This window comes from Catharus ustulatus, chromosome 1 (genome assembly GCF_009819885.2).
Source record: "Catharus ustulatus isolate bCatUst1 chromosome 1, bCatUst1.pri.v2, whole genome shotgun sequence".
Lineage (NCBI taxonomy): Eukaryota > Metazoa > Chordata > Aves > Passeriformes > Turdidae > Catharus > Catharus ustulatus.
Window position 1 is genome coordinate 160,355,880 of NC_046221.1, and position 15,850 is coordinate 160,371,729.

The window sequence follows — 15,850 nt, forward strand, 5'->3', positions numbered from 1 at the left end:
GGCAAAATTTGGATTGAAAAATTCCAAAAAATAGTTTGATGCTTTGTTTAGGAGAACCTGCAGTAAGGCTAGGTATAGATGAGCCTCTAAGCCACAGAAAATTCAATTCCTATTCACTTTAATCAACCTCTTTTCCTATTTTGTACTAAGAAGGGACATTCACTTTTCAGGAGCTTTCAGCTACATCACTGCTTCATGACACCAGCAATAAACTTCCAAGGAGCAGCTCCTCAGGCAGTCATTTTATGCTGTTACAGGGAATCAAAGGTCATCCTCAGCTAACACAAAATCTTCTATTCAATGCAAAATCCACCACCTTAAATAGCCTCATTTGCTCCTCCAATTACACAAGACTGCACAGTTCTGCTGAACAAGTTCTGTTTACCTAGGAAAATGCCTGCAGAGGGGTATCAAAGAGCTCAGAAACACAAGAACTTGTTGCTTAGTTTTAAAAAAGGCTTCCAGGAGCTCACGACCAAATGCAGCTGAAGTTAGTGGAGGTAACCAGCTGTGAAACAGGATGGAACAGCATTCAGTGTGTCAAAGGCAGCACACATCCTCTCTCTGCATCCTTTCACAGCAGAAAGTAAATTGATGAGCAGACCAATGCAACCTCTGCTCTGCAGCTCCAAACTCAGCTGAGCTTTAAGTGTAGCAAGCTTTACCAGTGACTTGACAACTTCAGCACAAAAGGCGTTGGTGAAGCTGAAAACAGATGTGCAAGAATGCTGATACAAAAATGAAAGTAGGCAAGGCCAAGATGTCCAAAACCAACTGATACAGCTGGGAAAGATGTCTGGGCACAGCCCTTCTTCAGATCTGAGGATGTTAAATAAGTATCCTATATCTTGATGGTAAACAGAACATCAAAAAAACCAAAAAACCCTTTTCTGATGTCAGCCCAAATGACCTACTTTACCAAACATCACAGGGGCAGCATTGTCAGCATGTAACAGCATCTGACAGGGCCAAGAGCTCATCTCTGGAGCAGCTCTGAGCTGCAGAGCACAGCTTCCCAAAAACCTCTGGTCCTGCTCTCCACAATCTCATTTGATGCATTTCAAGAGCCAGTACTAAAGCTTCTAAGTGAACATGAGACCAGGACAAAAAAAATCAGACTGCATAAACAGAGGAAGAATATAGACATGAAGAAGTGTCATAAACTGGGAGCAGGAAAGTTCAAGGACCCTGAAATCAATGCATAATAAGATTTTTTAAATTGCAGAAGATGGTGTGAAACTGTCATTTTAATAGGTTAAGTATCTTCAAAGAATGACTTAAATCACATCTGCCTTGGGGTAGGAGAGCATTCCTTCACCGCTCAAGTTTTGAAGGATACAGGTGATTAGACGAAGTCTGATCACCGTCCTTCAAATTTCTACTTAATAGTCTACTTTTAGAAGTTCTGTATATAAATCTCAATAATTATGTCACTGATGCTTCCAGAACCTCAGTGGCAGTCACTACCTCTAACACCTCACTGCATCATTTGGCTCCCTCACCCTTCTCTATCACAAAGCCTCAAGTTTCAACAATACCTTTTACTCCACCTCTTGGAGGGCATGTAGATGACCAGGAAACAGCCATCAGGAATTTCAATGCTCATAAATTATTTTTTTAGTGGGACTAAAAGCCTTAGTATCATTCTAACCTTTCCTTGGTATCACAGAATACCCTGAGTTGGAAGAGACCCACAAGGACCATCGAGTCCAACTCCTGGCCCAGCACAGGACAACCCAAACAATCCTACCATGATCCTGAGAGCTGGGTGAAGAATCTTTTCCTAACATCCAACCTAAACCTACCCTGCCACAGCTTCAAGCCATTCCCTTGGGTCCTGTCACTGGTCACCCCAGAGATCAGATCTGTAGTGCAGATCAGAGGTATTAGTTCAGCTTCTCTTCAAATCCATGAAAATTTGCTCCATAAAACATCTGAACAAAATGGGAATCACAACAAAAAGTCTATTAATCCTGGAAGTACAGTTCCAGTATTTCTCTGTATTAAGTCTTTCAGAAAAAGATTTATCACAGATAACTCTCCCAGATAGCCATGGAAAAAAATAAATCAAACCATGTGAAAACCATTTCAGTAAGTCATCTAAATGGACAATAACTAAAAACTTTGAAAATCTTTGAAAGATCTTAAAGGAATAATTAGTGCACAAAGATATAAGCTGGAAAACATCTTTGTGCCAGAGTTAAACAATGTAAGAATTATTTAAGAAGTTTCATATCCATCTCAAGTGTAGTTCCAGCCCACTAATGGAAGCACAGGCATTTAATAGCCCTCTTCTGTTATGCTAACCCTTCATCAGAGTAAAGTCCAGAGGAAAAAATGTACTTGCTACAAGAACAGACTTTGTTGTTAAGTTTTCATATGAAAACCTGAAGAACATCAGCTTTATACCTGACAAAATAATTTTTGCAGTTTTTCATATGCAAATTAGTGATCCCCACAGAAAAGGCCTGCAAGACACACCACAGCTATCATAAGGTGATGGGGTATTTTCTTAAATATGCTCTTATTTTAAATCTTAAATTTAATATTTTCTTCTGAAAATAAGAAAGGGAAGGGGGGAGCCATAGGTATCAATTTTTGTTACTACTTCCTTTTCCCAGCCTTCTGCTGTGCAAACAAAGCCTGCACAAATAAGTTAGGACTAAGGACACAAGGAGAGTGTTCAAACTATACATTAAGAGCTGTCAAGGACATAAAAATAAACTAAAGGAAAGTTCATATAATCCTTTATTTATGGTCATTTTAGGCGTAACTTACAACAAAACAGTTGATTAAAGTTCACCATGCAATGTTTTTCCTCTTGGTTCACTGAAGTCAGTGATGTTCCTCTTCAAACAAGCTCATGTGTATTTTGGGAGAAGATCCCAAGCCACTCCCAGGTCTTGCAGAACAAAACACACACTAATAACTAACATTTTGTATAGTATAAGTCAACTACACAAGATCCAGCTTGATATTCAATTCTTTCTTTCAGTCTCACTGTTATCCCCACCCTTCCTTTTCTCCATAGCTGTTGCTATGAAGACCCTGGGTAGTAACACTCCAACACTACAGCAAGGGGTTACAGAAATTCACAGAAGCTGCATTTTCTGTGTTGTATAAAAACAGTGAATGTTTCATGGGCATCAGCAGAACTGACTAAAGAACACATATTTAGGAACCATGATTACTGGACTCTTTAGTTTGCCAAATTTCATCTTCTCCTTCAGTAATTCTGCAGCAGAACAAGACACTCTCAGTGACTGCCACCGAAGGTTTTGTGTAAAGGAGCAGCAGAATTTCATTCCCAATATCCTGAAGCCCTGATTAAGCACACTGCCCTGCATGTGCAAGGCTGGCTCTGTTCTTGGATTTGTTTTTTCTCCTGTAAAAGAAGATAGATGAATTCTCCAATCACTCTTAGCAGATAAACATCCCCTACCTTGCCTATACAAAAACTTTTACAAACCAAAAAAATTGCTACAACAAAAGTAAAAAACAATCCTGAAATTCCTAACCATTTATCAAAAACCCTTAAAATGGTTTTAAAATGTGCAACCACACAATGTCCCGTTTTTGTAACTCTGAAAGAGTCCAGACAAAATTTTAATTCAGATTTCCACATACATCACTTGATTAACTTTTGCCAACGTCCCTCCAGCTGTTTGTGCACAACCACCAGAATTCATGTGGCTGTGAGGAGTGCAATGAACTTTCCTCACCTGGGGAATGCCTCAGCTGAGTGTGAACTGCCAGGTCCAGGATATCCACTCATATTTAACAGCACAGAACCCACAAGGAACCATTTTTGCTCTGTATTCCTTTGACACCAAAACAGGTAAACATCTTCTCAGAGTACATAAGCATTCTACTCCAAGCAAAACATTACTGCAAGTTATTTATTTATTGACAGCATGTAGTACAGAGCTCTAAGTGCTGCTACAATTCCTCTGATATTGCACCAACAAAAATCTGTAGTTCAGATTCAATAGTTTCTGTCCAAAGTGTTGCTTTCCTCCCACACAAAAAAATAAACCCCCAAGACTTTTCATGATTTTCTTCTTTTATATTTTGTCCAAAAGCTCTGTAACTTGCCTTTTTTTGTTGTTGTTTTTTAAGAAGAATGCCAGTTGTTAGTGTGTTTAAAATAAAGCACTGAATGATCCCCATTCCTTGCACCCTTAACTACACAAGACAAATTAGCCACCTCTCAGGTGGAACACTGACAAATCTCTCCCTGGTAAATCTGGCTGAGGACTGTCACCAGGTGCCCACATGACACTGAGGCTCAAGTTTCTTGTCCATCATCCTCAAGGAGAAAATAAATATAATCTTATTATTGCTAAAACAAACTAGGAATAAGATCAGATATGCTATCTGAAAGAATGAAGAGTATGTGCAGCTGACTTCATTCAAAACTGAACTGCATAAGTGCAATTCAGGATATTTCAGGTTATCCAGGGTGGAGCAGCCACACATTTTTCTTCCACTTGCAAAAAGAACAATTTTCCCTAGGAAAAGTATCCTTAACCCTCCAAACAGCCTAATTCCTAAAGTCATCATTTGTAATATCAATTTCTAAGGAAGGAGATAAAAATTTCCAATTTGTTCTAAATGAGAAACCAATTAAAATAAAGAAAAATATCTTAGATACTATACATTCAAGTGGTACATTTGCATATGGTGCACCCTTGATTACTGGAATTTTTCTACTTTGAGATGACTGCCCAGGAAGAAGTAAGAACAATCCTCACAGCAGTGTGGATGTGTCCAAAGCTGTGGGAGCCAGAATTACAGGAAATGATAGGGGAATGTGCTGAAATGCTGACTTTTTTTGTTTATTTTAAAGTGTCAGACTTTATTGATCCAGCTTGTTAAAATTCATAGGGACACAGGATAGAGGACTCAAAGGACCTTTCATGTCATCAAATCTTACTCCCTGCCTCCTCATGCAATCATGGCACAGTCCCATTAAGTGCCCAATATATCAAATTTCACTTTCTTTGAGCATAAAATCAGTCTAGAGCAGATACCAGGGGTGCCACATCATTCCCAACATACCTGGTTGATGTTTATTTTTTTTTAATACTACTCTCAATTCACTATATTGAAGCTTCTTTTCTTCTACCCCTCTTCTCCCTTTTTCCTCTATCTCTGTACACACTTCCAGAAAAACAATGTTCTGCAGCCAGGGCAAGTTTCTTAACTATAAATCATTTCACAGGCTGCCCTGGTAAATGGGGGAGGTTCCTGACAGCTGGAAGAAATGAAGAGGTGAGGGTCTGGATGAGTAAGGATGGTCACCCTTACCTCCATTACTGACAAAGTGATGAAGTAACAACACTGGAAACCATTTCTAAACAAATGAGAACAATGAGGTGATTAGAAATAGTCAGCAAGGATTTATGAAAGGGAAAACATGACTGATCAATCTAATGAACTTCTCTGATTAAAATAAAAGCTTGGCAGGTGAAGAGTTGTCATTTCTCTTAACTTAAGCAAGACTTTCAACACTGTCTCCCATGACAGCACCATAATAAACAAATTGATGAAGTTATGGACTGAATAAATGGACAGAGATGGCCTGGAAACTGTCTGGACTGTCAGGTTCAAATCTCTAAAGGAAAAACACTACAATTTAACTCACAGTTTCTTGAGGTGTTTAATGGATCTCATCACCTCAATATTACTCCATAGGTGAGCCTCACTAATAAAAATATTTTTCTTACCAAATCATGTTGTTGTTCTTTCCCTGTGTGCACAATCAGCTATAAAATATGGATGGGAATGCAGGGAAGAGGGCAGTGTCAAAAGCACAGTCAAACTAAACTAAGACTGTTTCACTGGAAGGGTTGGCAAATACACAGATTTCCTGTCAAGGTCTAAGCTGTCACCTCCCCAAGCCCTCAACCCAAAAAATATTCAACAGTGACAGTTTACAAAGGATAAATACATTGCTTTTCTAAGTATCAGAAGTACACAACAATGGGAAAATTGATTTTATGAGGGATAGATTATTGACCTATTAAACTACTAAAAAAATTCTAAAACAGGAAGATTTAATGCACAAATAACAAGAGAAACTTTTTCCAAGTAACATTTAAGCTTTGTCAGCAACACCCTCATCCAGCAGTAATAGCAGTTTCATGACAGGGAATTTGGAAATCTAGAAATAACACCTGCCTTGCTGGTAGTGAAAAGAATTTAAGCTACAGGCCATATCTGCATCAAAAGAAAAGTCCTCTCACATTTTCAGAGCTGTACAAGACATGCAGGTAGCTATTCTAGCTTGACAGCACTAATATTTCATAAACTGTTTTCAGTTCCATGCTCATCACACAAATAAAATCATTACAATCCAAGCCATTACAAACTAAGTTTACTGTTGCTTAAAAATCAGCATTCTTAGTAACATTTGCAGAGATTCCTAGAAAAATAAAAAATGTTGATTTTCAAAGGGATTACTGAAAGTGCAGTTTTTAGAGAAGTACAGTTTTCCTGTGCAATCCCTTCAGCACCATGCCAGGCATTCTAAAATGAGAACTGTTCAATCTTAGTGCAGCTTGTATTTAATTCTTACTTAAAACTGAAGTGACAAATGCAAAAGTTACTGTTTTGTACTTTTTTACTTCTGCCCACACAGTCGGTTACCTTTTCCCCCCCTTTGAGCAGGGATATTAACACCAGTTCTCTGCTCAGGCTACTGAGTTTATTCTCAGCTGCATGAATAATCGTTGCATAATTTATTACCCTCTGTAATACATGTGAACATTTATTTTAGGAATTCTGCATAACCTCAATTCTGTCAATTCTTGCCTACTGCAACTCTGGCAATACCTCAACCAATTTTTAATTTTCCACCTTTTAACACTGAAGGAAGTACCCTACCCTTTGGGGCTTTTGAAATTCTGGTTGCTGTATAAATCCATCACACAGGCAGGTGTAGGTTTAGGGGAAGGAATATCCATTACACAGCACAGCATTAAACACCCCATCTCCTGCCCAGGGGGTGAGAAGAAGGGGAAGCAGGAGGTTCTTCCACGGCTGTGAAAAGTGCCAGGAGATGAATCTGATTTCATTAAGTGGATCATGAGCAAGCCCTGTGCAAGCAGCAAGGCCAAAAACACCAAGAGACTGAATGAGGACATGCCTTTAATTCAGAAATAACTTTAGGTTGAACTGAAATTGTGTAACTTTTTTTTTTTGTCCTAAATGAGGACTTGGAAATAAAAATAGTTACAAAACCATTTCGTATTTCAAGATGACAGTGTGCAAATGGTGCTTACCTAAATTGTACTTTATACAGCAAAAAGTGAACATAAAACCATCAGACTTAAAATATGCTGCATATTTGAAATTAGAACTAGGCAAAAGATGTGTATTTCCTATTAATTTTTTATACTTTATGTTAGGAGTCAGCAAGGTTTTATTTGACTCACCAGATATTATCTGGAGGAGGCATCAAGAACAAACAACTACCTGAGATTCAATCTTGGCATAATGTTTTATTGAATTTTTAACCAAAAATTCAGAATATGCTTCTTTCTTATATTTGTCTTTATTTTCCTCTAGTTCTTTGATACAGTTTCTAGCTTCCTAACTATTTCTTGATTCTGGTAATGAAGACATATTTGCACTGCAGGATCAGGAAGAAAGGACCAGCTCTTAGGAAAAGTCACCTACATCACACAGATGCTAGATCTGTTTTAAATTCAGAGTGGGACAGAATCCAGGAGGGATTGGTTTTAATTCCAGTAGTGTCAACAGAGAAAGTTTAATTGCATTTACCAGAGGAAAACCAGTCTTTCATGACCCCAGGCATGCTGTGAACACACTTGTTTTGCAAGAGAACTTCACTTACAGACAGGAGAACTGTGTTCTCTACCCACCTTCAAAATTATAATATTTTAGCAAATTGTTCTCCAAGCCCCTCCTGGTTCACATTCCAAAGATTCTCTATGCTCATCTCCATGGCCTCAATTTCAAGGCAGTAAAAACCCAAGTTACTTCAAAGCAGTGATAGAGATGAATTCAGGATAACTCTCCTGAGTAATGATTTAACTAACGACCTCATCAACTGATGTGTTCTCCAGCACAGAAACAATCCTTCTTTACAAGGTTTTGCTATGAAATGACTGTTCTGGATGACCTTGGTATACCACTGACTATACCAAATTTATGTATAATCTGACCTCAAACAAGACACTACAATAAAGGACACCACAGGAAGTGATCTCCTTACTGCAAAATCTTCAAACACTGCAAAAGCCTCCCCCCACCATATTATGATGAAAATTTAGAGCAGTAAAACCAGGTGGCAAAAGTGAGAACATTTCTAGTGACATCTATTGTCCACTGCTGAAAGTGGCACTCAGGAGAAAAAAGTTCTTTAAAACTCAAAATAAAAAAATACCATTATTTATTGCAAAGATGAGTTCTAATGATTAAAACTTCTCATCTGAATTCAGAACCTCATGTTTATTCAATTATATCTTTTATCCAGGCTGCTTTCCCAATCTATCAAATTCCCTTTGAATTTTAATCACATCACCCAGTGTGCTCATAACTCTTTTTGTGTTGGTGTTACTGGCAGATAAAGACAAATCAAGTCCATTTTCATGGTCATTAATAAAAATACTGTAAGACCACAGGACAACTCAGACATCTGTGAGATTCCAGCCTTCCCTTTGGGTAATATTTTTCTAAAACACATTTCCTTATTTCCCTCATCAGGAGGAACTGCCAAATCTCTGCTACAGGTAAGCCATGGTGTGTAGTTTTTATATCCTCTAAAAAGGCCTCTTGCCATGCCATGGGAAAAGCTCATCCTGTGAAAATCCTGGGAAAACTTCTGCCCTCTATCAGTACTTGCAGGACACAGTTAAGGAGTACAGTGAGGACACTCCCACACAGACTCAAATTGAAAAGAATAATCTCATTGTGACTCAGATTCACACCAGCCAAGCTCTTCAAGTCCCAAATATAAACTCAGAAAAAGATTCATCACACATTCTTGTCATAGAAACTGCAGAAAAAAACCTAACAACAATCCTTATCTTCCTGTCAGCCTGACCTAAACACCAGGTATTTCTTTTTCCAATATTTTCCATAAGTGCCTGCTTGACAACCACTCTTAACATTCAAAATCGTTTTAGACATGTTGTCCTAAAAAGAAAATTTCCACATTTAAACTTCACTGCTTCAAGAAAACATGCTTTTTTTTTGCAGAAGAGCTGCTCTGAAGTTCTTGTATAAAAGACTACAACATATCAGCTATCAAGCTTTTAACTGAAATTGCCATTTGATTCCAACAGGAAAGAACAGCTTCCTTCAGATCAGGTACTGAAATCAGCAAGAAGAAATGAAAGAATGGATACGTAAGCAAAATCACCAAGGCACAGGGCAAGGATAAAAGGTAGCAAATATCCAATCCCTTGATCAATTAGGAATAAAAGTGCATTTCAGTCAAGATTCTAGAATTCACATTACAAACAGGGAATAGATGGACAAATTGCATCTGCCAGGGAACAGGAAACATCCCCACTTTGAGCTCTGCATCAGAACTCCAGACCACAGCACAAATGAATGGGTGAATTCTGTAAAGACCAAATGTAACAAACAATAAACAAAAAATAGTATTTTAAAAAATCATGTCAGTGGGGTAAGGTTTTGTTTTTTGTGGGGTCCATGTTTTTGGGGGGTTTTGTTTTTTTTTAAACCTTTAGACACCACTGATAGAAGAGTGCAATAGCGCACTCGGACACAAGTCATCCATTACTCCAGCCAAGTGAACCTGTGTCACCTTCTCTGTTATAACTGGAGAGATTCCTTCCACCCATAACCCCCAAGCCCATTTCCTTGCACTGTGTCCCTCTGAAGCACCACTAACACCATTTGGGGCTGCTCCTAAGCTGCTCCCCTGCCAGCTGTATCCCACACGTTGTGCTGAGTTGCTTTAAGCATTGACTATCTCACATGCATGTTTAACAACTGCCTATAAATACACCTCAGTTACCTCCTCCCCTTGTTGAAATACACCATTTAAATGGAAAAAAATCTGTACCTCAACAGGTTTTGTTTTGACCTCAGATCCCCACACGACTAAGTACCATGACAGTGCCAGAATATTCTGATTATATAAAAGCATGATTGTATCATAAGTAAGCCTTTAAAAGCTGCCTGCTGTCACATCAAGACATAACTGAAAAAAGAGAACTTACCTGCTGGCAAGGGAAGTCTTGAAATATCTGTAACAATAAAGAAATGCATTCAGAAACAGAATAAAAAATAGCTCTGAAACTGCATTGCCTTCATAATTTTTCTACAAGGCCATACTTGCTTAATAAAGCACATTATCTGAAGCAATTTGCTGGCTGCCAGGGATGCCACATGCAAATCAAAAGCATTTTCCTTGTCTTACCCTGTTCATTAACAGGATTATGCTTTGCTCACCTAACTGAAGGACAAAGATTATACTGAAGGCAATGAGTGTAATTACTGCAGTAGAATACAGGTCACACTACGCACAAATGAAGTGTTACATACAAAATTCACCATCATCACCTACAGAATTTCAGAGTTCAAAGTGTCAGGGATAGTCTTTGCAAATGATGAGGACTCTACAGAATGTTTTCCTTACTCTTAAATCTTTAGAGAAGTAGCCAAGGTTGCGAGCAGACAAGCGTAGAACACAAGAAATAATATTAAAAAAAAAGGACACTGATTTTTGTCACCAAGGCACATAAGACACAGTTGCTGAACATTTTTATAGTAAATGCTAAGGCTGTCTTGAGCTGCAAACAATGACCACTGTCTCAGAGTCTAAATAGAATATCTTAAAAATTATACACTAAAAAAATATACATTATATCAAGCAATAAGTCATTATATTGATCCTGCCTGCTTTTCTATTGTCATCTCAGTGCACATCCTCATGACTGGGACCTGAGATGCCCATCAGAGTTCAGAACAGAGACTAGAATGCACAAAGAACTAGAAAGAATTACTCAAGTCTGTAAGGACCTGGACTAGGGACACACATCACAGGGTTAATGAAAAATGAAAGAAATACAAGTGGAGGAGGGCAGGGATGGGAAAGGGGAACCAGTAAAATTAATGACAGAAAAAATGAACTGAACCTAAAAAAAAAGGTCTGCACAGTTATTTGGTTAAAGGAAACAGCAGAGTTGAGTAATAAATTGTCACACTGGGTACAAAATCCACATGGAAACTGAACTTTAACCACAGGTGTAGCAGCTGAAACAGATGCAGAGATTATAGGGGCAGATGGTCACTGCTGTGCTACCTATTAGAAGAAATAACGAGGCTTAATAAATTTATTAGTCCTGCTCTCATCAACAGATTGTTATAATTCATATCTGGGGCTGGAAAATATGATGAAACTTGAATAACAAAGAGAATGACACCTAAAATGTAAAGGCAGCCCATGAAAAAATTCAAAATTTAACTGCACTACTCTGAGCAGAGGATGAAAAAGCAACACAAAGTTGAAACACGCTTAAAGTGGGAAATCAAAGTGGCACAGGACACCACCAAAAAACCCAGAGAAAACACTGAATGCCCTACTCTGGTAGAACACAATATTTAAAAAGATAGTAAGGTACATTTAAAGGATGCTCATCATGATGTCTGGAACAAAACCATCGTACATGTAAGAAAAGCCTTGAGACAGGAGATGCAGCCAAGGAGACACAGGAACTGCAGGAAGCAAAAAACTCAACAGCTCCTGCACAGAATCCCAATCAGCACATATGGAATGGAGCTTTAATTTTAATATCTTTAATTGTTTCCATGTTCTTTTTTAATGAAATCACAAAAAAAATCCTGCAAAAAAACATACAACTGCAGCCACATGAGTAAAGCATCTAAAACCATGGATTAGAAAATACTGGTTTTGATTTTCGTTCTTCTACAGTGATAGAAGCTTATGTCTAAATTCCATTTATAATTAACAGCTATTGAAATATTTAAGTTACTACCAACACTTAAAAGTGCATTAAAAACTTCTAATTTTTTGTGTACTGGGAATGTTTTATCTCAGCATTTATTACTTTTGAACAGACTATTTGGTTAAATGTGCCTACACAACAGATGTCAGGAAAATAACGGCAAACATAACCCCAAAAAAATATGTTATGATATACACAAAGGCAGAAAACAATCACATCTCAGAATTTAAACAGGGAAAAGCTCTGCAGCTAAGACACAGACAGATTTTTAACTTCAAGAAAGATGTGATCATATTCCAGTGTTTGTCCCTAACACCTGAGCTGCTGTTCCTGCTGTGATCTCTCCCTGCCAGTGCTCACACAGATCCTGTCACTGCACCAGGACCTTCCCAAATGGGGCCCTGACACCATCAGCACCACTGCTATATTTAATTCAAAGACTGAGAAGATTTCTTACTTCCATGTTCCACTGCAAATTAGTCTCACAAGTGCATTAACTGAAGAGATGCTGCACCCCTGGGACAAGTTTACTGAACAGCTTCCTGCAACTGCACCTTCTTCTATTACAATCCAGAGAGATTGTTGCCTACCATTAATTGACATACATTAGATCTAAAAACAAGATGGACTGAAGAAATTGAAGCCTGAAGGTCGATTCAGTATACTCAAAACTGCCTATGTGCACTTAGCAGGTTACTTTTACAGTATTTCTCAATTATTTCCATTAAACACCAAGTCCTCTATAGGCTGATTTTGTATCTTAAATTCAGCAAACACCACCATTACACAAAAGTCAATTCATAACATTATAAATTAAATAATATTTCAGGGTAACAAAGGTAACAGTAAAAATTCTATTCCTTTGTGTATCCAGACACCAGGGCAGTAAGTGAAAAGCTCATTACCTTCAGGTGCTGCTATTAGTGCAGAGTCACTTCAGGAACTTTCTTACCATTGAGTTTGCTCCATCTTTCCAGCTTACTCTCATCTCTTCTGGCTTGAAACCTCCTAGCTTTATTTTCAAACATTGCTTTTCATTTAACATCTAACTCTGAAAAATGATGAGTGGATTCTGGCCACACTTTAAAAACTTCCTTCACAGAGAGGTAAACCAAGAGTACACACTCAGAAAGGTACTCATTTCAGGTTGCATTTACAAACTTGCCTTCTCTGCTGCGGAAAACTTCCTCCTTTTTGAAGCACACTACAGCATTTCAATCTCTAGAGATGAGAAATTCAACCAGTGCTGAGATGTGAAGAGGAAAAAACCCAAAGTTAGGATTTTAATCTGGTTTGGGACTAAAATGAAAGGCTTGAGAGCATTTTGGAGAGCTGTCCTGGTGGGAAGGACTCCCTCACATCAGGGAGGCCTGGACTGACTTTTCCCCTACAACTCAGCTTCTGAGTGCTTGGAGTGCTGTCACACAAACCACATTTACAGCAGCTGTACAACATGAACCAATCTTACTTTTTTATCTGCTCCAAAGTAGTTCTTCAAAGTGAAATCTAAAATGAATCATATTTCAAGTGCTGCTGCTCCTACTGATCCTTTCAAGGGATCACTCGTGTTCCGCATTCATATTCTTAAGTATCTCCCTGTGCTACTTGGCAGGGAGCAGACTGCCAGTTTGAACAGGCAGAAAGAAAAATTACTTTCACATCACATTCTTCATCATAGCCAAACTTTTACATACTTTGTAAAGGCTATTCAGTTCTCAGAGAAAACCGGTTTTATCCCATGTAGATATTGGGAAGATGGAGCAGATGGCCTCAAGAGCTCCTTTCCAAGCAAGGTTTCTGTAATATTGGACACAGATGATTATAACAGACCAGGAACCAGCTAAAATGACATTAGAGGTGCTACAAAATAAGAAAGTTCCTTAGCCAAGGAAAACTTGTCAACCAAACCAGTTATGTACATGAATTCATCAAGGAACAGAAAGCACAGTATTTAAAGAAAGAATACTATTATTGCTTCTAGATACATTGAGATAGTTTTGGACACTACAGTCCTCAAACAGGCTTTGTGTATCTCAGCACCAATAGTTTTTTTCTGATTTATGGATGCCCTGAGGACTGGATCTCTCTACTGCATTTGCTTTTATAAAACTACGCATTTTACATTGCAGAGTTTCAACAAATGTTTTCATAAAAATGGAGCCACAACTTTAAATCTTCCTTCCAAGAGTAACATCTAATCATCAAAAACAGGAATGTTCTGTGAGCTTCCTATTCCTGCCTCAAGGTAAAATGAGTGTATGGCTCTATGGACAACTCCAGAGGCTCAGACTCTGCCCCATCTGCAGCAGCGATCTCTTTCCAGGGCTGTGGTAAGCAGCAGACCACAAGAAATTGAATCCTGTTCTCCTGCAGCAGGAGCTGGCTGGCTCCAGCCTAGCAGCATTCCCTTGAAATTAATTCAGATATTCAATTCACAAACCAATCTCTCTTTCCAGGGAAGAGTGAATGCTTGCAGCACACGAGGAACCACAGACCACAGTCTGCCTCCAAGAAGCCAAGCAGCACATGTCACTGGACAACAATCCTTCCAACTAAATGAGGAATATCACAGACTCAACATAAAATGCAATTTTCCTGTTTAGCCACGGTACCAAAATAATGTAGGACTACAGATGCATATTCAGCTTTTAGCCTTTGTGTGGCTGGTCTTGAAGGATGTTGTCTTAGAGGCTGGATCCAACCACCTGGAAGTCTCCTTCCCTGTATTTTCTGGCAGGCTAAAAGGGATGTTTCTCCCATAGATCTTATCATCTATATAAAAATATTTTTCTTTTTTTTAAAGAGCAAAGTAAACAGAAAACACAAGTCACCTTACAAGAAAAATGCTTTGTAAAATTCCATTTGGTGAGAAAATGAAGGATTTATCCATGACCATCTGATCTACCAAACAAAGACCTTGGAGACACAATGAATTCATCCTGACAGCACACCTATTAAGGAAAAGCTATTAAAAAGTTTTACAGTATGATTAAAAGATTGTATAAACCACCAGTTGCACTGTCCCATATATGTATTTTTTCCCCTTCATCATTAAAAGTGCATCTCATTTGTAACCTACATATAACCTATTTCTAATTTAGCAATCTGCAGGGCTGAATGCTAACCTTTCATTATATCATTTCACATTAAGGCAGTGTTCAGAGCAATTTTCAATGCAACTCAATAAAATCTTTTCATATACTAGCTATGTAGAATGAGAGGCAGAAGTGCCTCACTGTAAAGGTCCATTTTTCCTAAACATTTTATTATCCTTATAAGTCTTTAAATATTCCAGCTGTTTTGGCTTTTCAGATTTGCAAACACCAATACCTGACACAGTATTCATATGTCAGTCATACCAGCACTAAAACCACCATTTGCTTACTCAGATTAAGAGTTTTCTCCCCTATTGACATATTTATTGCATTTGCCTTAGGCACAGCAGCAGCTGAACATCCAGCTTAGCTGCAAATCTTCATCTGTTACCCTGGGGAGAGATGGAGGGGGCACAGTTCTAGGACAGACACCTCCACCCACCAAACCTGGCAGCAGCTCCTTTGTGCTTTAGCCAGATCAGAAGAAATTCAACATACAAAACCACACATCTTGTGTTTACAGCCCTACTTCACAGGAGATCCACGTTGCACTTATTATCTTGGTTTAAATCTTTGCTTCAGCTGTGAGTATCAGCAGTAATGATTTAATGCTCTCATTTCTGTCTGCTGAAAAGGTTAACGAGCAAGCAGCCGACAATGAACCACTGTGACTCCCTGCAATGTGCACAGCCTGTGCTGTGCTTTTGAGAAGTTCTCTTTAACCACTCACTAGTTCTGAGGCAAGCTGCTGCCTCTGAAACACAAAAGCCACACAAAATTTAGCAA

The 15,850-nt window shown here is 38.5% G+C and overlaps 1 protein-coding gene across 1 annotated transcript in view; it reads right to left on the bottom strand.

Moving 5' to 3' along the window:
• PTK2 (protein tyrosine kinase 2) overlaps nt 1-15,850 on the bottom strand; it is a 187,712-nt gene that overhangs the window by 137,920 nt on the left and 33,942 nt on the right. The window contains exon 3 of the mRNA XM_033072195.1: nt 10,221-10,247. The gene's annotated coding sequence lies outside the window, so the exon portion shown is untranslated. The remainder of the gene's footprint in view (nt 1-10,220; nt 10,248-15,850) is intronic.